General features: G+C 38.7%; 1 long non-coding RNA gene across 2 annotated transcripts in view; it reads left to right on the forward strand.

Annotated features, from left to right (window-relative positions):
- The first annotated feature begins 12,561 nt into the window (after positions 1-12,561).
- The window catches only part of LOC127658526 (uncharacterized), a 33,341-nt gene continuing 25,559 nt past the window's right edge, over positions 12,562-20,343 (forward strand). For both annotated transcript variants that reach the window (XR_007972398.1, XR_007972399.1), the window contains exons 1-4: positions 12,562-12,635; positions 12,727-12,851; positions 16,824-17,006; positions 19,062-19,395. This is a non-coding gene — a long non-coding RNA (uncharacterized LOC127658526). The remainder of the gene's footprint in view (positions 12,636-12,726; positions 12,852-16,823; positions 17,007-19,061; positions 19,396-20,343) is intronic.

A 20,343-nucleotide genomic window follows, 5' to 3' on the forward strand; every position in this document is an offset into this window, starting at 1 on the left:
TTGCGCGGCTACCACGAAATAGGGAGAAATACCCCCGCTTGGAAGCTATTTTTCCACTGAGAAAGCAGACCTACATAAGGCTGACAGGATCTCAGCTTGGGAGTGGCAACAGGTGATCGCACATGCTCCATCTCTCTCTCTCTCACTATCACACACACACACACGCACACACACAGACAAAGACACATAGACAAGCACACACCCATCAATCCATCCTTGTTTATCCAATAACATGTTAGAAACAGCACAAGCCATGATACTATTTCTGAAGTGAACTTTTTTAATTACTAACAAAGGCTTGGACACATCATTTGTTTTGAACCAGCAACGGCAGATTCTGATCCGTAGTGTAATAAAGTAGTTCCATGCACAAATGCGTTTTTATGACCTTACTCGGTTACTCCAATTTATTTTTTTATGTACTTGTTCATTGAACTGTTGTATATAAGCAATATCACACTTGCAATCATGCTATATGGCCCTACATCAGCACTGCTGTAATTACCTACGGCGCTCGGCCTGTGGCATGAGCGAAAGCAAATGAAAGAAAGAAAACAGAGAAATTGCATGTTGATTACCTATGTTTGCAGCTCTCGTCAACAGAAACATTGCTTCAAAATCATCAAGATATAAGTTTTGGTGTCACCATCACTTTCTTGTTGCCAAAACTATTTTATTAAGTCCGGCTCACGAGTGTGTGTGTGTGTGTGTGTGTGTGTGTGTGTGTGAGAGAGAGAGAGGTGGAGCGTGAGGGTGCTTTCTTCAGATATTAAAGAGCAACTATTATGGTTTTTAATATGCCCAATTTTGTTTTAAATGTCTCATTCAATAGATTTACATGAATCCAAGGTCAAAAACCACTTAATTTGCTCATAATTTAAATTGCAGCATTATCTTTTTTTCCCAGTGTCAAAAACGACTCGTTCAATGATCCATTCTAAAATATTTATTCTAAACTCCTCCTTTCAGAGAGCCTACTCTGCTCTGATTGGTCAGAAGCCCCAGTCTGTTGTGATTTGTTTCCAAATTACGTATTTTAGTACAGGAAGTAAGTCTGGAATACTAACGACTTGTTTCAGGTGTTCAGAATTCTTTTGAGAGTCAGTAACTCCATTTGTCGTGCACTTTGATTTTTGAAACTTTGCAGACTTTTTTACATTCACAAACAGCTATTTGAAAAATCATAATAGGTGCTTTTTAAAACTTATTTTGGATTATATAGAAACTGCTGTATTTATCAGGGTTTTTAACAATTTTTATTGATCAAGTCCAGACTCAAGTCTCTCTCTATGTGTGTGTTTGCATGTGTATAGTATGTGTGTCTGTGTGTGCGAGTATGGGTGAAACAAAGGCAAAAGATGGAGAGAGGGAGCACAAGGGTGCTTTTCAACTGAAATTTAAATACATTTAGGATATTGTTTATTGTAACTTAACCAATGTCTTTGGATTAATTGGTTATTTTTCTGTGGTAGCCTGTATGGCTCTTTGAAATAATTACAAAATTTGGCAAAGTGATGTGTAAAAATAATTGCACTCCTTAGAATGTCTGTCATCCATTCAGAATCAAGCATTCAACAGACCCGTGGTGTATATATATATATATATATATATTTATACATAAGCTGCTATTACATGTGCAACAAAATAAATGTATATTTATATATTTTTGTTACAATAAAAATAACATGCTAACAAATAATTATGCTATAACATGTGTGCTACTTGTCATAAAGAAATTTCTATTTGTCTGTTATAAGCATACAATTTCCTCAAAAGTATTTGGGTATTTCCACAAATTAAGTGTCATCTGCGAGCTAAATCTTCTAGAGATTTTCCTCAAAATTATCTACACTTTTCTGAGCCATTTTAGTCTATGACTTTTAATAGTGGTGTGGCAGCGGTCAGTAATAAATTTGCACAGGTGTCATAGCTGAGGAACCACAGGTGGAGTTCAGCACATTCAATATGGAAATGTTACACTAAGTCTAAATACTTTTTGTCTTCATTTTGAACACTACAGTATGCCTATTGTTTTACCATTTCAAACCTCACAAATAAATTATTTGTAAAATCATTTTCATGATTTTTTCAGCTGTGCAATGATCTCAGTGAATACTTTAGGATCAGTCAGCGCTATTGTTTGATTTGCTATTTATTAAAAAATGCATATTCCACTGCATATTGACAGGGCAAATTCTGGGCTTTTCTTGATGTGAAAAACATGCAATGAGAAATTTTATTTCCCACAAACACAGTCCTATTCCTATCAGAGAGACTGAAAATAAAAGAGACTGCGCACCAGCTCTGTATAAGTGAATGAAAAACAAAATTATTTCATTATTGAGAATAAAAACATCAGAGAGTGAGAGAAAGATGTTGTGTGTGTAGCAGGAGCGCTGTGAAAGCTAATTGACTCATTTATTTGCGTTTGTTGTTCATTTGTCATTGTGGCAGCTCTACCATCCGGTCCTGATTAATTAAAAGCACAGATGGACTCATATTCATTATGCGCATATCTGTGTGTGGGTGTGTGTGCTGGTGAGATTTTATCTCGAGTGCTGGGCTGTGTTTTGTTCATTTGGCCTTTTCTTGTTTTCTTTAAGTGCTTTTGAGTGTCTATGTAAATCCAATATGTCACACACATGTCTGGTGTGGTGCAGTGATTCAAGGTCTGGGCTGATAACTGGAAGATGGTTAGTTCAAACCCTAGAAAGGTTAATTCATGAACATAATTCATCACCATGGAGAGCAGCAGTGGCCCTCGACTTTTTCAGCTGTCTTGGTTCCGGAAATATTTGTCCCATTAGGTTTATTTATTTATTTTTCTTAGGGATTTCATATAATCCATATAATCATATAAACCAAATTGTGAGACCAAATTGTCATTGAAGTGACACAAAATAACCTGCTTGCTTCAGAAAATGTGCTTTCCATGTAGAATTTAGTTTAGGTGTTAGTTAAGGGTAAGGATGTCTGTTTTGTTCACCTCTCATTTGATTTTAGGACACTATGGGCCAGGTTTAGTTTACAGTTTTAGGTTAGTGAGATATGTTTTACTCATTTAAACCTCCATGATATTCACCTTAAAATCTTGTCTGATTACAGCATCATTTCACTCTCTTTTGGCACCCCCCACTGGACATTTCACTGGGAAACTGCAGCCAAATGTGATAATAAAGCGCGTAATTTTGTTTTGCAAAAATGCTACCATGGTCACGTAATGTTCTTTAGATCAGGCTGGGAGAGCGACTTAATTACGTCATTTGTGGTGAGTGGGTGGTCGCTGCTGAGCTCTTTTGATGCACTTTGTTTGCCACGATTCTCTGAATCGTTGGATGTTGCTCTTCAGGATCATGGGAAGTGTAGTACTTCACTAAGAATTCCAGTAATAAACATATATTTTTTTAAAGTAATTATTTTGCTCTGTTGTGCCGTTGATCAAGAACCTCATGTTACTCCAGGGAAATTAACCTGTAATAAGTGCACTACTCATGTCTCTTTGGATAAAACTGCCTTCTAATTGACTTGCTAAGCACCTTCAAATGACCATTAGAGCACCTTAATTAAATATGCAACCTAATAACACTATATATTAGCAGATATCTTTGAATCACAATGAACACACATATACAAAATCACTGCATCAAAACTAATAAATGTGAATGATCTTGCAAGACAGTGTCCTAATTTGCAGGCACACCATTCTGCTTATATGCCTCCAATGTACACATTTCCAGTGTACGCAAGACCTTTGCTTTTGCATAGAGAATTATCTCACTCAATCTACCATCTTTTGCTTCTGATTTCTGCTCCGGGATATAGCGGTTTATAACTGCTGGTCTAGGATCAGTTTTCCATATACAAAACGTAACTATTGGTGAAATCCATAAACTGACTCAAGAGGATAGGTTGCAAATGAAATCTTCAGATAACACTCGCTGCATTCATTCATGTGAAGAGAAAACATAGGAATAAATTATTGCACATTTAAAAAAACAAAAGGCACAGTAATTGTATTTAACTTTTTTTATTTATCTTAAATCTTTATACAGAGAACCCCAACAATTTTCAGAAGCACTCTCAGTGAGGGTGATCTGGAACTGGGCATGTCTAGGTCTGGGTCAGACTAGTGTACTGAAGCATGAACATGACATTTTAAAAAGACAAATGATTGTTTTAGTCCAACTGAAATACATTTTTAAAGTAAATATAAGCATACTAAGTGACAAGTCTACATTTAAAGTGCAGTGGGCTTTTAGATGAACAAATGTCTGTGTAAATGTATTTTGTTCAATAATGAATTCCTATGTAAACTGAATTGAATGTCACAATTTCTCCAACACTTTATAAGAAAGGAAATGTCAGTGAACAATTTAGCCTACTCATTCCATGTTTATTTATGCAATAGAAATGACTGATGTATGTCAGTTACCTGTATTACGGTTTGGTGGTATAAACAAAACTTATTTTCCTATCAAAATCATGGTTGGGTTAGGGGTTAAACTTATCTTTAAAAATATCTTCATTGGTCTGTTTATTTTTCTCTATGTGAGTAAAAGTTGCATAGAAATCGTGAGATTTCAGCATCTTGTAATAATTACTGCTAAATGTCCTACAGTACAATAATGGCGTCTTTGCACACCTAAATTCTCACTGCTCATAAAATGTTTTTCATTTTTAATTATGAGGTGTTCATTTATTAAATAAAGCTGAAACGATCACAGTATCAGCAGCGGTCTGTAAAAATGCAACGCACTCATCTCATGTTTGGCTAAATAAATCTGCTCCATTCTCTTGAGGAGGCTTTTCATAAACATCCAACTTACAAAAACTGGTGTTCGAAGGCTATAAGATCAGAAATAATTCTCCCGAATAAATCCTGTCAGTGTGTATGTGTGAATGTCTTATCAAGAGGCACAGGCTGTTTGTTCTTCGTGTATATAGCAGCGAAATGTTGTTCCACCATTATAAATGTGTCTGTAATTGTGCAGCTTAAAGGTTTTCCCACTGCTATCAGAAATGCCTACTGTCTGGACCCTCAGCCATGCTGTACACTAATGACAGACCCACTGGCCTAATCTACTGTATTTAATGGGGTCTATAGGGGTCTGTCCCATTAGAGACACCGTTAGCCTAGATTACAAGCTCACTGCCTTTTTGCTTAACAGATTTCAGAGCATTTAGCCAAATTCTGTATTGTTTTTTAAAAAGTATATCTACTGATGTGTGCACATTTGTTGTTTTGTGTGTATATATAGGAGTGTTTCTTCAACTTTGGGGACTTTCATATCATCGACTTTCATAGAGGTTCAGTTCTATTAAAACAATTCTATTATCTTTATTATTTTTCTCCTTGTTGTTATGTGACGGTCTCTTTGAAACGGAATTGGAAAAATGTTACCAAGCCTTCATCATATATGTTTGGTACTTTTCAAATGCCTCTTGTATTTTACTGTTTTAGCCTTTTTCCCCAGACCCAGACTTTCAATATTTTGATGAGGCATCATTAACAATCAAGCTGTAATTTCACCAAATTATGGACAGTGAGACCTAAAAGTGAACAGACTGTACTTTTATCCCTTACAGCCTTGTTTTATTCACAAAGAAATTAAATATGGCATTGACTGGTCAGAACAACAGATACAGAATTTTTGAGGCCTGAAGACACATGATAAGGCTGTTTACACTGGGTGCTATGGTGATGAGAGAGAGAGAGAGAGAGAGAGAGAGAGAGAGAGAGAGAGAGAGAGAGAGAGAGAGAGAGAGAGAGAGAGAGAGAGAGAGAGAGAGAGAGAGAGAGAGAGAGAGAGAGAGAGAGAGAGACACTAACTGGTCAGATGTTCAGATATCAGATCTAAGGGTGAAAATGTACAGGTGTCATGCCCTAGTCTTGCTGAAGGCCTTTACATGACTTATTAAGCCAGATCTGCTGCTTGTTAACTCTGCACTTTTTCATTTTTGAATTACATTTATCATGTCATACATGTATGCTCACAGTACTGTATGTAAAATGTTTGTTGCTCATAGCATGTTTCTCTTTCTCTTCTGTTGTCTTTTTGTCCTGGTGTTTGCAGGTGTTTGATAAAGGACTTTGAGATGCGTCCAACTGTGACTCATCTGTTGGAGCATCCGTTCAATAAACAGGCTCATGAGAATGACACTTCTCTCAGAAAGCAGCTCTCAGTGCTCATCCGTGAGCAACGAGACGTGTGCAGCAGGATCAAGACCAAGTACACACTGATCACAACACAAACTACAAGAAACGTGGTGTATGACCTCTCAACCTTTTTTAACACATTTGGATGTTTAAACTGCACAAAAAAATTGCTTTATGTCTTTGCATTTGGTAGCAAAATACCAAACCAAACAAATGCTGTTAAGAGTAATTCTAAGAAATAACTTCACTTTTCTGGGCTATTTTCACAATACATTTTAAGCAACAAAGGTTGATTTTTAGTAGATGTATGGAGTCAGTTTCCCTCCAATTAACATAGAAATATATACAAAAAACTTCTAACATCTATTCTTTTATCATTTCAGATTTTTTGGTGAATTGTTTTGCTTGAAAATGTGCTTGTGCTGTCTTTATTTACAGTATGTGGCACTTACGTACACATTTTTTAAATTGCGACTAAATTGTCCAAATGCTTTTTTGAATTCACTGTGTACAGATTAAACAGAAGTATTATTTTTTAAAGGTTTATAGCCTGCCAATCACAGATTGTCATTTTAAAATGTTCTCAGTTTCTTTTGATTCTTCTCAGGGTCGAACTAAAGATCTGGCAGCCTTGAGCATGACAGCAGTCATTGTGAAGAGCTTGACCAGCATTTATCACTGTCATCTCTTGGTGCAAAGCTGTCGTAGTGGATTTATCGTGTCTAACTGTGAAATAGTAAGACCTGCTGTTTTGACAGGCCAGAAATATATGAATCAGATTGTGTCGTTTATGAGTTTTTCATGTCTGTGTCATGCACTATAATCACCAGTTTGTTGAGAATGCATTTTTTCTGTCCAGCAGAGGGCAGTGTTATCTGATGGAGGAGTTAACAGCATTAAGGTGAAGCCCGAACCTGTCCTGTATCTGGGACCGGTTGACCTGACCCGACCGGTTGTCTAACCCTGATAAACTCAACTCTTAAGATGCAGAGGATTTTACAACAAGATTTCCTTCATTTCAGCAAGACTGAGATACATGAATCGTGGCAGACCTCTAATTTAGACCTCTAAAAGACATTCTTTACATAATGCACACAAAATGGCAAGAAATGGCTGATTTTCCACTTCCATTCAGACTGACTAAAAGCTATGCAATTTCCAGGAGTCAAAGTACATAAGTCTATATCCAGGGTTGCCAAGACCAACGGTGCCATTTTACCCGGGACCAGGGGCGATTCTAGAAGTTCTTAACCTCCTGAGATCCGACCGTGACTGTTCCATTTTCAGTTTCCATTTCCCTAGCAAACTTGCAAAAACATAAATAAATTAAATAAATACAAATTCTAGAGCAAATAGTTTCCTAAAAATGTATGTCCACATATAAGTTGTGAATCAAATTGTTTATGTTTTCTGGAGTGTTGGTAATTAATTTATTTTTTAATATTAAAGACATTAAAGCTGATTTTCTGTATAGCTGCTTTGGAACAATGCATGTTGGGAAAAGCAAAAAAAAAAAAAAAATTATACAAATAAAAATGATTTGACTTGATTTAACTTTTATATGTTACAATGTCTTTTTGTACTTAACAAAATCTCAATGTTCTCTCTTTGCGCTGTCAAACAAACAAGTTATAGCCAGTGCTGAAGCATATACCAAAAGTAATGGCCAGCATCATCCAATCACTGGACCAACCATGTTAATATAGAATTTTATATTATAAATTCCAAATCTATGTACTGATTATTATTGTCTTATATCTGTCAAATATGTTGAATGGTGCAAACATTATCTGCAGCCTGAAACTGAACTTTTGGTCAGATTTCTGGACACACTGTGTCTTAAGTACAATCACATTTTGAGCAGAATTCTCAGTTATTTTAATGAACAGATAGTTTGAATAGGCTTCCGATATGTGTTCCTCTTTTGTGTTCCTACATGTTGATGCTTTTGTTGCTTTTGTATGCAGCGAGAAACAGGCAAGTATAACACAGGGGTCTCGAGACGTATTTTGAGACATAAAAGTTGAACTTCATTAGCTGCACTCCTGACGCAGAATTTAATTCAAACAAATGTTTCTGTCAAACCACAATGCCATACCTACCTGCAGACATGATGTTGCTTGACAAGTATGCAAATGAGCATTTTTTTTTTTTGACCAATTCTTTTCCATGACAGGGGCACTGAAGGGGCCAATCAGATTTCAGCTGGGCCTAGTGCAATGTAAAATCTGAAACAGTGGTATCAAAAAATTGTGTTTATTTACCTCAGAATATGTTAAAAACGCAATTTCCCCAGGTTGTATAGCTATCGCACATGCAAGTTAATTGGAATGTGATGTCTGTATCTAAAAGGCGATTGGCACTTTGGCCTGTAAGGCAGGACTTCCTTTCCTGCATTCATTGACAATTCTAATTCCCCCCATTAATTTAAATTGAAGTGCCCATTCTCTGCTAAGTAGTCTCTGATAGAGTACAACAGTCTGGTTCAGGAAGTAAAAATTCCATTCAATGTTTCCATAGTTTAATAGTTTTTTAACAATAACTAATAAAGCTGTAAAGAAAGACCTACCGTAACCTCTCAAGTAGTTAATCAATGCTATATGAGTCTTTTGGAGCATCAGTTTGTGTTATGTCAACTTAATTGAAGAACTGCAGTACCAATAATCCTGTAGGGAAATTATCCACCAATAAGAGAATTGCGGCCAACAAACCTGCCAAAGAGCTTTGCAGCGATCGCCCATTCACTTGAGGTACTGTGAAGTAAGTAGTCTTAAACTACTTATGTAATTGTATATATCTGACTATATATATAAAAAAATACAATATATAATTTCTGTACTTATAATCAACAACTCCAAATAAGGAGCAAAGAAGTCCTGGCCAGCCACACGACGGGTTGGAAAGCGCTAGCCATGCGTCCAAGCTCCGGGAGCTCCGGAGCTGCCTGGACCTTCACCGCTGCAGGGGGAAGCCCTCGGCAAGCAGATGGGGTACAGGATCTTGAGCCGCGCTGGGGCAAGATGAGCTGTATTGCCCGTCTGCTTCTTCACTGCCGAGAACTGCTGGGTAAAGTGCTTGACAATGTCGCCGAATAGGCCGATCTGGGAAATGGGTGCGTTAAGAAAGCAAACTTTGTCTGCGTCCCTCATCTCAACCTCCTGGACCACCAAGGTGGACATCGCCTGCCAGAGTGCTTACGCAGCTCCTACATCACATCGGGATCAGGACTACCCATGTGCAACTCTTTCAGTGCCTTGGCCTGGTGGACTTGCAGGAGGGCCATGGCATATAGAGCAGAGGTAACCTGTCCAACGGCACTGTAGGCATTCGTCGCCAGAGACAATTTAGTCCTACAGGCCCTGGAGGGGAGTGCCAGGCGATCCCACCAGGTGGCAGAATTTTGCGGGTACAGGTACACTGAAACTGCCTTATCCACCTGAGGGATCTCCGTATACCCGTGGGCAGCCCCACCATTGAGGGTAGTGAGAGCAGATGAACTGGGAATTTGGGTTCCAGCAGAAAAAAGTGTCCTCTACGACCTCGTCAGTTTGTTGTGCACTTCCGGGAAGAAAGGGATGGAGACAGGGGGCTGTGAGTGGCACTAATTTTAGGAACTAATGACTAGGAACTAATTTTCCAGCCGCAAGGGTTTAGGGGAGGGTGGAGGGTTCCACTCTTGCCTGACACTCGTTGCGGCCCAGGCAAGCATGGCGGTCAGCTATGCATTGGCCTCAGACTGGGCGGGCAGACCCGACATCGCCAGCGCGTTCTCCGATGCAGCGATTGAGTACTTATCCTGCTCGCAAGCTCAGTTAAGCTGGCCATGAGGTCAGCTGGTTTCATCTTGGACCTCGATGGGAGTCCTCAAATCGCCTCCAGTGCCAGCCGGGCCGGCCTCGTACCCATAGGTAGAAGGCCCAGTGGTGGGGGTGGCTGGAGCAGTGTTCCCCCTGAAGAAGGAATACCGCGACCGCAAAGTTGCCATAATCATGTTCTCGCAATGAGAACATGAACCATCCACGAACGCTACTTCAGTGTGATCACGGCCCAGACACGTGAGGCAGCGCCTGTGGCCAACGGAGGCGGAGAGATAATGACTGCATCCAGGAATTACACAAAGACGGAAAGACATCTTTAAAAAAACTCGTCTTTAAAAAGATGTTTCTGTCAATGTGTTTAGCTCTAATAGAGGAAATATACACTTTTAGCGCTGTAGAAGCACCCAGGGGCATACTCTGCACTGATCGTTCAGAAGGAGAGAAAGCCGCTGGAATGCACCACATATTCAACAGCATCTTATTTAGAGGTGAATGGACCGGCAGTGGAATTCAGCTCACTGACACACAACTGCTCGGCTTCAAAGAAAAAATCGAAATGAGTGGTTGTGAGCCAGCTCCTTTTATACCCGTATGTCTAGGGGAGTGGCATGCAAATTCCACTTGCCAATTCTCATTGGCATTTTCTCAAAGATCAGAGGTGTTTGGGCTCCCAAAAGCGACCACTAGTGTCACTACATCAACACAACGTTAGGTGAGTGACAGAAGGGGAAACAGATTTTATGCCAATAGTCAAAGGTATGGCTGGGCGAGACTAAATTTCTAATTCAGGGTTACTGTAGATGAGAATGCACAAATTAATCCTATTAATCCTGAATTCATCTAACCCTGATAAACTCATTAGGATGCAGAATATTTCTCAGCAAGACTGAGATACTTGAATTAGGTGAAGGATATTTATTACTTTTTTTTAAGAGTAAGACAATTTTAAGTAGGTCTGAGATATTGGGGGTTGGTATGCTCTCCGATTGTGAATAAACTGTCACTGCATGGGTTGCAAGATTGTCACCCTTTATTTCCCAGTATAATCTGCTACACTTATAGCAATAGAGTGAGAGAGACATATTGAGAGTATGAGCTTGTCTCTCCCCTCTCAGTTCATCACTGTTTGCAAATATCAGTGATTAGAGAGTGAGAGAACTGATACACACACAGAAACAGAGTGCCACACACACAGCACAGGGTAATGTGTGTGTACACTGTCACATCCACGGGGCTGCTGTGGTTTAAGAGCTGTGAATAGAGCAGCTGTGTCCTGATCTAAAGGTCAAAACTACAATAGAGGGTCAAACCCTGATAAAATGCATTCACTACATGCTATAATAGCCTGAAAACCCCAGAGGATAGACCATCATCAGATATTGATGCTGTATACAGGAATGGGTGGATGATTGTTTGTGTTACTAATCTACGTAGTACTGAATATTTACTGAAGCTGAAACGTCATTGTGTGTATTTTTTTTTAGACATGAGCGGATCAATACTCGAAAAACCCTAATAATTGTGAGCTGTCCTGATGATGATCTGGTGAATCTGGAGGTTTTAATTGAGGTAAGATATGAATATCTACATGACATTGCAAGAGTTAAAGGTATAGTTTAACCAAATATTTGTCATTTACTCATGTCATTCCAAACCTGCATGAATTTATTTTGGGCTCCCAAAGGCCAAATTTTTCAAAAATGTTGACACTGCTCTTTTTAATACAGAAGAAGCATATTGTGAGATTTGAAATGCATGGCGAAGAGCAGAATGTTCTGAGACTAACAACTTAAAAGGTGCAATCCGTATGTTTTTGCTAATGTAAAAATTTTACGCATTGATACATGAATAGCATTTTTCTGAAAAAAATATGTACACTCACGTGAGATAAAGACTCCAGTCCTATCAGAAAACCAATTAAAGCCATTTCATTTTACATGTAGCGGGTCGCCCCTCATGGCCGCAGCCATGTTGACAGCAACTGAAAACCTGTGTCATGCAGTTGACTGCTGAGTTACTACCACTAATAATGATGATAATAATAATATCATGTTTATTATATACAGCACATTCAGCCAACATTCAAACATAAAAGTACATGTTAACAAAACAAGTAAACCAAATAATAAAATAAGACATAATATACTTACTAAAAACAACAACGGAGCCCGAGCCAACAGTATAGTCGAGAGAGATAAACAGGAGTGTGATTCACCAGACAGTCTGCACAGAATAAGTGCAAGTGGACAGATAAAATGTCCAAACAAGAGGTCCCTGCTGGAGTCATTAAAGAAACCTCTATTACCTACAGCTCACACGGCATGGAACACAGATAAACTGTGCTACATCAAACCAAGCATGAGCACAAGGACGATGGGTGTCAGTGTAGAGTCAAACATTTAGGTTACTTACGTAACCCTGGTTCTCTGATAACAGGAGTGAAGTATCTCACTATGGGTAGTCACCTCAGATGTGACCATTTCTGGAAGCACCAATAAGCTGACAGACCAATCACAACAGTGATAAGTGAGTCCCACCTCCTTAAATAAACCACTACCATCCTTTCCTTCTTCATTCTCCACATATCTCTTCTCCGTGCGACTGCAAGAAGGGATGTATGGTGAGATACCTCACTCCAGTTATCAGAGAACCAGGGCTATGTGAGTAACCTACAGTGACAAATACCGAAATGTAACATTTTAACAAAAGTGCTTTATCCTGATAGAAGGACGTCTGTGTTATGTGTTTAAGGAAAACGAAGAACCCAATGCCTACTTGAAGAATGCCCTCTCTCCTGTCCAGTCCTGATTGTGAGTTCGTCCAACTGCCTCCTGGCTGTAGGAGATGTGCTGATAACTACATTCCCATAAGACAAGGTTACAGAGTGTGACTTATAACTTATGGCCTACTATTATGCCCTGCACCTTGCTTTTCCCAAGTGTGTAGCCACTTTGCTTTCTGTCATACAAACGGAGGGCCTCTTGGACACAATCCATGAGTGAGACCTCACACCATCTTTCAAGAAGGGCATGGCCAACTGGAAATATTTTGTCGGCAAATAAAGCCATTGCCATTCATTCTTGTTTGGAATTTATCCAAGGTTTAGCAATGTTAATGATGATATAATAAGCACTTAGTTGATGTATTGAGGGACACATTGGTCAGATGGTAATGTTAATCCAAAACCCTTCATTTGAATTTTGCAATAATAAGCACTTTGTAGGTGTATTCAGACACACTGTTCATATGCTCTATGTTGCTATTTAACCAGGTTAGCCCAGTGTTAATGTTAGCCCAATACCTGTAATTTGAAAGTGAAAATAATAAGCACTTTGTTAGTGTATTGAGGGGACACATGTCAGATTATTGTGTCTGATTTTAACCCACAATGTTACACATATTTGGCATGTTCTGTTTTTATTTTATTACAGTCTCATACACATTGTTAGCCAAAAAATATTGACTGGGCTAAAATGCTTAAATATCACTTTCTAATCTTATTTTAAGTTGGCGATGGTCTTAAATTTTGAATGGGGTCACTATAGAACTTACAATAAGTTAAATACACTTGAAATAAAGAGGATGACATGAACAGTTAAAAACAAAAAACTACTTTTGAGGGACAAAATGCTACTTTTGAGCATTACAGGCTTATTATGAAATAAAACACTTCCTAATACTAGTAAAATATAGCACAAAATTAGTTTTTCTAGATAATTTCAAGTTCAGTTTTATCTAAAAATTCCTAAATATTTCAAGAAATCTTGAAAAGCCAATTTTCACTTGTTCCAATGGCAGATTTGTTTTACTTATTACAAACAATATATATATATATATATATATATATATATATATATATATATATAAGCGTGAGGTGACGCCCATCTGGCAACAATATCCTGGACTGAAATTCCCTTAAATAGCACCCACAATTTAGCCATGCCTCTAAATGTCACAAGCCCTGGCTGTTATATTCTGTATTTTTCCCCCTGGATAGGAGATCCACCCCTATTTTCATAATTCCTGTCAAATGTATTGCTCTTATGCGAGAAAGTGCGCACCGCTCCATACAATCAGTCTGTGTGCCAGACTTTGTAGCCACTGCAAACGTGTGCCCCCTTTTCTGTTTATGTATTTCAGTGTTGTCCGATCTGGCTAGGAAATTGTGGCCTTGAAGGCACTATATAGTGCACATTTTCAATGATGCTGGCCAAACCCCATTCACTATCCTGCCCTCCCACACAGCTCTGCATCTGTCATCCCCACTTTCCTTTGAGAGATCACCCTGAAAATCTGGGATTCTCCAGAGACGGAGAGCACACACTCCTTGCTAATATCACTCTCACCCTGCGATTGAGGTGCCGGTGGGGACATAAGTGCTGCTCTGCTATCCAGTGCTGAAACTCCCTCATTCTCAGTAGTCCTAATGGAATGACTGACATTGTTGAGGCCATCAGACCCAATAGACATATACAGTCTGAATGAGACTTTTTCCCCTCTCTGAAGAAGGGATAAACTGCCGCAAATTGATCCGATGAGCTCCGCTGACAGAAATGCTAAAAAAAAGATTGGAGTTTAATCTATTATTTACTGCAAGGGCACCACACAGCTCTTTGCATCGTTTTTTTTTTTAAAGCTAGTTTCTCCGTATGAGACACCAGGGCTCTTGTATCTATCTTTGCGGCTCGCAGAGGAGTAGATCATCTAGATAAGCAGACATTCTGAAACATGTTAATCTCAGCAGCGTTAATGCTGCTTCCATACACTTTCTGAACACTCTTGGTGCTAAATAGTCTGAAGGCACTGTCAGAAATTTGTAAGCTAGACTCTGATTTTAAGCAAATCTCAGGCATTTTCTGTGACGGGTAGATGCCTATGTTAAAGTATGCATCCTTCAGATTGACTGATGTAAACCAGTCTGAGACAAATAAATTAAGAGAGCATTTTGAGCATGAGCATTTCGAACTTGTACCATCTGTGTTGGTTGTTGAGACCTGGACCTCTCTTAGGAATGACGGAATACCTGGAGTAAAATCCCTGACAGCTGTCCTCCATTATTGCTCTTTTGCTCAGCAAATTGTCTATTGGCTATTTCCTCCTCCAAACTCAGAACTGACTCCCCTTCCAATTTTGACATTAAAACTCTGTTGAAAAGAGGTGGTTTTACAGTCAATTGCAGCCAATAGCCCTGTTTTATTGTAAATAAAACCCATTGGTGAGTGCTAACTCTGCAGGATTTTAGGCTTCTCTAAACTGGATGTACAGAATATTGAGGATCTGGGGATGCCGAGTCCCCCTCCAGTCGAGGCATCTGTGGCAAATCAACTCCACCCCAATCGCCGGGTGGATTTTTTGTCTACTCCCCCTTCATTGCCAGGATGGATGGAGAGAGTGTCAGCCTCTATGTATCAGAAGATTTATAAATCTTCAGCCCTAGTGGTTAGCTCTCTTATTGTCACCACACTCCTCACAGTGTACCAAGCTGAGCTGATGGAGGAGATATGGTGGCAGATCGATGTGAGTGCTCCGGATGAAGCGTTGTGGGAAGATATCTGTGTCATTGCAGATCTTTACCTCTGCACATCTCGAGGGGCTGTCCAGAGTTGCACTGCAGCATGGGTTTCGCTGTTGTGTGCAGATGGGTCTATTGTCTGGGTCTGTTGGGCATGTCTGAGAGGGAAGAAAAACTATATTCTGGATGCCTCAGTGGAACTGAAAGACCTTTTCAGGGCTACGGTTTTCTCGATGTGGCAGCAGTAAGACTTGAGAAAAAAGATGGGGAGGCATTTCAGTCTTTTCTTCAACATCAATTCACTGCTCAAGCCCCACAGCCATAACGATTTGGGTTCCCAACCCATCTTAGAGGTAGGTAGTCTGTAATTAAAACTCAAACCAGGCCCCCTCAGCCTCAGCAATCAATGTAGGGGCACAGCCAAAACAGCCCTAGCTGAGAAGCAAGGCTTCATTTGCGGCAGTGGCTGCCGAACATTGCCCATCTAATCCCCAGGGAAGAAGAAAAGATGTAAAATAACCTGTGTGCTCATTTGGGATGGGGAGTGGGTGAACAGTACTCGCAGAGTCTCTGTTCCAGTCCACCTTCAAGAAGAGAGTTTGTTTTCCCCTCCTCCTGTCAAGAGGACTCGGGAGTGGAGTCAAACATTCAGTTTTGCTTTGCACAATTCTCGCAAAAACAGTTTAATGGTCCCAGTCAAGTGCCTCTCAGTGTGCATCCCCCGTCTCCATCCAGGAGGTCAGAAAAGAGAGAGGAGGACAGTTTTCACAAAATCAAAATTGTGACAAAAATAAAACGATACTCTCCGCATCCAGGCAGTGGGCTGAGGGCACAGCAATGTGGGAATTCTTTCATGACTCTCTGGAATAGTTAATTGGGATTGGTCAATGGCAGAATTCCGCAAAATAAACCCAGACAGGGTGATCAAGATCCCAATGCTAAGCAGATGAATCTTGGATCCTCCTGAAGGGGTTTATTTTGTGATAACAACTGGCTGATTGTACATTATCACGCTTATATTGTTTGTGCAACTGTAGTGTATAATCATCAGTGGGGAGAGTGGAGCTTGTAAAACCTAGAGTGCTCACCTCATCATCCAACATCTCTCCATTCTAGGCAAGGTAGAGAACCCATACCTTTTACACATTAGTTAACAAACTCCTACATTCTCCAAAGCTCCAAAGAAATACATTGGAACCAGATTGTTTCATCTTTGACATAAACATAACACAGTCAGCATAAATGTATTTTTCCTGCAGCGATACACACAAATATAGTTGTTAAAGCTATCAATCTTTGCTTCAGACCCACATCATCTGTTGCTTTCTGTATCCAGGTGAATAATCAAACACTTCACGAGAAGATTCTTCAAGTGAAGGTAATGCATGCATGGATATTAACGATAACTTCAGCCACTTTGGATAATACCTGGAGAGGAAGTTCACACCTAAAGGAGTGGTGATGTGAGCCAAGATCTCGGAGTATCTCCTGGGAAATCAAGAGTCATCAAACAGGCAACGTGTGTGCCACTTCCCTCAAATCTATGACCATCAGAACAGTAAAGCCAACATGAAATATCATTCACAAACTATTTTACTTCCATAAAGCAACAGATTTTCAGTTATTCAAAGAGAAAAACATATAAGGTGGGACATGATACTATACATAAGGTATTGATAGGATGGTGAAAAATGGTCTCTATATGACAGGTGATTAAAAACAAGATGGCTTGGTAACATCAGCTGAAAAGGAAAGCTGTTTTAGATGCTGAGCAAGGCATTGCAAATTTAGGGCTGGGTGATATATCGAATATTCATGATACAATCATGGTTATTTTGCTGACAGTTGAAATAAAGTTATTATGATGATTTAAAGCATACCTGTCAACACTCCCGTATTTCACCCCCTCCAAGTTTGTCCTGTTGCCATATCTTGTATGAAATGCATCCTACTCACACAATCAATACTTCATACAAATTTCAACCCTCAACTTGGCAACCTACATACCAGTTGGGCTGTTGATATCTGCGTAGTTAGTAGACGTGGGAAGTTGAATCAAGCATCACTGGTAGATGGGAGGAGAAGACTGAGGTGGTGCTCCGGCAAAAAATATACTTCAATTTAAAAAAAGCTGTACGGAAGAATGTAATTTCATATCTCGAAGCCATATCGACAATGACCACTCCTTTTGCAATGTGTGTCACACTGATTTTAATAACGGACACGGTGGTGAAAATGTAATTACTCAGCACATTAAAATACAACGGCACAATTTGAATGTATTTAGCCTGCCTCTGCCATCCATTTCATTAGACTAATTTCTTGATCCTTCCTTGTAAGGCTGCACAATTAATGAAAATAAATAACACAGGGGGGGTTCACTAAGAATGAATTGTGCCAAGTAAAAGCGCTGGTTTATCCCCCGATTCACTAATAGAATTATGCACATCAGGCAACAGCGTGAACACACCCACAATAACACTGCTAAATGCAATTTGCTCGCAGTTCCGATCTTGCCAATCAGACCAATTATAAGTGCTATTTAGAAGAGGCCTTGATTGTGCCTGCTTTAATTGCAGTTGGTTAGTGAATATGATGTATGTTTTTGCACTGATATAGCATGCACACATGTGGCACAGCTGTTTAGTGAATTTGTCCCATGGTCTGTGCGCTTCAGAGTGAACTGTTGGCCCATGATATGCGGTTTTCATCGGTCTCAGAGTTGTTTTCATGCATTTTGAAAGGAATGTGCTCAAGGTTCACACGTTCAAGCGAATCAAAACATTTGTAACTCTTACAAGTAATTATACAAATCTAAAAAAGTGACACACTAAATCACAGAAAATGAGGTGACAGCATTTTACCAGATTTGTAATGAGGAAAGAACTGTCAAATACACACAGCCTCTCATAGGTGTCCAGGTAAACAATTAAAAACAGTAAAACTATTCTAATCCTTCAAATAATAGAAATTATTCAGTATTATTATAATAATATTCAACTTGGCAGGATTCCCAAAAAATTAGTAAAGTTGTAGTTTTTGCACACCCTTTTCATTCACAAACAACAATTTAGTAAAATGTATATAGTATATAATAGTACTATTGCTTTTTTATTACTATGTATTGTTGCATTGGTGTGTATACAGCAAGTAAAAATTATCATCATTAAATAATTCTTTCATGGGTTCATTTAGTAAAACAAATTAATAAAAAAATCTTCATTGCTTTTAACTAGATTTTTACTTCTCTCTGACGTGCCAAACTCTAATAAACTTAATTTAATGAACTCTAAAACTCTTCTACAGTGTCACTTTCATCACATCACCGACTATGTTTTATCTTGCAGGGACGAGAAAAATGTCCACATATTTTGTAACATTTATGCATGTCTTTAACATCAAGACAACCTCAAGAAATTCAGACTACCAAAAAAAAAAAAGAAAGAAACTGGCTATGTGCTTCTTGGCTTAATTCACAAAGTAGCAAAGGAAGTACTTGCAAGTCAAGTGCATGACGTGTCATTTTAAAGGTGCACTCATTCAGTTTTGTGTTTATGTCATCTTGATCTTACAGTGACACCTAGTGGTGTGGATGCAGCACCATTAAAACTCAACAGTTCTGTTGTTGGACTTTTTCACTCATTAATTAAATTAATCATGGCTGATAGTGATTAGTGAATTTCTACAATGGCATCAGTAATGATTAATGTAATTAATGAGTGAAAAAGTCCAATAACAGGGCAGTTACTGAAATGTGTGGTCGCTCAAGGAGAAACCATCATCTGCACCAACACTGTGGACAAGGCCACTGATGTGAGGGACGCCATGTCTAAAGCTCTCTACAGACGCCTCTTCAGCTGGATAGTGAAGCGCATCAATGCCCTGCTGCAGCCTCACAGCAACATCTGGTATGTTAAAATATCATCATCAGGGTTCCATCCATTTAATCTTTAAAATATACCCATTCCAACCTTTTTTGTTTACATGCACAACAATATGCTGATAACTACCACAAAAAAATTTAAAAAAAATAAAAAAAATAAAAAAAATATGCACTCATTCAAAAAATCTGACAACACAAGCAAACCTTGTTTACATGAAATTCTCTGGTTTTGATGTCAAAATGAAAACAGACATGCACACATTGGATAAACTGGTAAGCATACTAGTAAAGGTGTTTATATGCATCTCTAAAAAACAAAAAACACCCCAATGTAAGAAGTTTAAGGCTTCTACAGGTGTTTCTTCAACTATGGGTAATTTCATGTCCCAGGGGTTAATTTTCATTAAAGGGGCACTAAATCATTATTATTATTATTATTATTATTATTATTATTATTATTATTATTATTATTATTTGTTGTTGTTTTACACTAGTGGTGTGGATGGAGCATCATTCAAACTCAATAGTTACCAGATATTAATGCAATTGTAGAATTTCACTATTCACTGTCAGCCATGATTAATTTAATCTATGAGTGAAAGTGTCCAATAACAGGACAGATTAAGCCAGTAGTATTCAGCTGGTCATGTGATTTTAAAATGGCTGCCTTCATGAGGGGACCCTCTCCATGTACAATTAAACAGCTTTTATAAGATTACTGATATGACTTGAGTCTTAATCTCATAAGAATAATCATGATTATATATGTTTATAACTTATAAAAGAAATGAATTTATCTCTTTAAATAAAGAAAACAATACAGAGTGCACCTTTAAAGCGATCAGATTTTAACTTTAAAATCTTCTTCTTCGTTGTATTGTATGATAGTGACATTAAAAATGACCTGGCAAATTTCAACCAGTAACATTTTTGTTACTTTTCAAATGTCTTATGTATACAGTGCATCCGGAAA

Source organism: Xyrauchen texanus, chromosome 18, assembly GCF_025860055.1.
Source record: "Xyrauchen texanus isolate HMW12.3.18 chromosome 18, RBS_HiC_50CHRs, whole genome shotgun sequence".
Taxonomy (NCBI): domain Eukaryota; kingdom Metazoa; phylum Chordata; class Actinopteri; order Cypriniformes; family Catostomidae; genus Xyrauchen; species Xyrauchen texanus.